This window comes from Octodon degus, unplaced genomic scaffold (genome assembly GCF_000260255.1).
Source record: "Octodon degus isolate 3935 unplaced genomic scaffold, OctDeg1.0 scaffold00019, whole genome shotgun sequence".
Taxonomy (NCBI): Eukaryota; Metazoa; Chordata; class Mammalia; order Rodentia; family Octodontidae; genus Octodon; species Octodon degus.
This window is the reverse complement of record NW_004524595.1, coordinates 10,584,902-10,587,188: the sequence shown is the minus strand read 5'-3', so window position 1 is coordinate 10,587,188 and position 2,287 is coordinate 10,584,902.

Here is a 2,287-nt window from a genome sequence, read left to right as displayed (position 1 = left end):
ATATATAATGTTGAAAAAATGAAATATCTAAATACATAAAAAAGACATCCCATTTTCATTGATTAAAGATATATTGTTAGAATGACAATGCTGATGGCTTTTCATTCTTATTACTGGTCACTTCTTCTTGCTACCTTACATTGTTTGCTTATTTCCTCATGAGCTCCTTACCTTTTATTGGCTCAAAGTTTAGTATTTGAACCCTACCAGCCCTATATTCAATATATCATAGCCTATCTCTTATGGTTTTAATATTATCTATTTATCAGCCACCTGCTCATTTATACTTCAGCCTATTTATGCTCAGCCTTCACTGACCTCTGAATTCCAAGTCATGTATTTATGCAACTTCATTCTTACCAGAGTATGAAAAAAATTAAAAGAAGCTTTGAATTTAAGAGCTGATGAGATCGCTCAGTGGACTAAGTGCCTACTTAGGCAAGTGCAGGGGCTGAGGTTTGATCCCTGGCACCACAAGCCATGCCAGCCCTGCCACTGGGTGCACTGAGCTTGGAAATGAGTCCAGGCATGATGGCTCACACTGTAATCTCAGTACTGGGGAGGCTAAAAACAGGAGGGTCACTATGAGTTTGGGCTGTGTATGAGATCCTAACCTATACAAAAGGAAAAGAAAAAGAAAGAAGAAGGAAGGAAGGAAGGAAGGAAGGAAGGAAGGAAGGAAGGAAGGAAGGAAAGATGGAAGGAAAGATGGAAGGAAGGAAGGAAACTTTGAGTTTAGTATGCTCAAAATTAAAATGACTCCTTTTCCTCCCCCTAAATAAACTCAGAAATAAGTCAACCACTTTTCATTTCATGTCTATCTCCTCCTCCTTGTTAAAGATAGGTAAAGGATTACAGTTATGTTTGATTTCTCTTTTTCTTATACCCTTTATGCAGTATGTTAGGAAATATGTTTTAAACACCCAAAGTTTGACCACTTTCAGTATATTGATTGGTTTATCACTGATGTAAGTCTCCACTGACTCATAACTAGGCTCACTGTAATACCTTCCTACATACATCTCTATTTCTACTCATTAATTGTCCCACAAATATTCTTACATAGTGGAAAAGGTTATTCTTCAAAATATATTAGTTCAAAGTTACTCTAGGCTCTAATTCTCTAATATTTTCACCCTATCTAAAATCACATTCTATAAGCCCCTACCATAATATAAGTCTTATATTTTATCTAGTTTATAGCTCTACTATTTTTCTTTTAGCTCATTCTTCTTTGATGTCTTATTAACTGTTATATCTAAAGAGGCTAAAACGATGTCTGCCACACTGTAATTCAGCAAAACAATGTTTTGAACAAATTATACTAATTATGCTAAAGATAGTAAGATTTAAGGCTTTTCTAAGTCATTCATACAATAATAAGCAACATTTTTATCTTGTAACTAAGTTGTACATATATAAATACAGATGTTAGACTAAAATCATCTCAAAAAATTATTTCAATTTTTTTACAGTTTAACTAAAACATATTGGTAAAAAAGAAATAAACTGCAATAAATTGGAAAATAGTAAAATGTCTGTGAATATCATGGCCTTATATATATAAAACTTCAAAATTTCAATGCAAACCTTTTAGAACTATTGAATGAATTCAGTAGAGGTACACTATACAACTCTACCAAGTTAAAATCAGTAATGTTTCTAAATGGTAAAAATGAACTAAAGAATGAAGGAGTAAAGGAAACAATTTTAATTACAATAACTAGTAAAATAGTAGTATACTTAAGAAAATAATGAATTGGTGAGATGAATAACTATGCATAGAAGAACATAAAAGATGTGTAAAAGAAATTGAGAAGGCACAAATTCATGGAAAGGCATATCATTTCATTTGGTTGAAGGAATTTATTTTATAATTGTTGTATAATCTGAAATGTGTATTCAGTGTAATCCCTATCAAATACTGATAACACTTTTTACAAACATAGAAAAGTCAATGCTTAAGTATGTTTGGAACTTTAAATACCTTGATTAACCAAAGCAACCTTCAGCAAAAAAACATAAATGATCTTACTTCAAATATTCCACAAGGCTGCAATAATCAAATCATCAGTGTATGGCATAAAATTGTACACATAAACCAAAGGAACAGATTATAGAATGAAGTAACAATCCACAAATTTAGTCAATTGATTTTTGAGCAAGTTAATGAAGTCACGCTATGAGGAAAATAGTTCTTTTAAGAAATGGTGTTGATATAATAGAGTATCTTCATACAGAGAAATGAAATCAGATTATTTATGTAATTACAAAAATTGATTCAAAG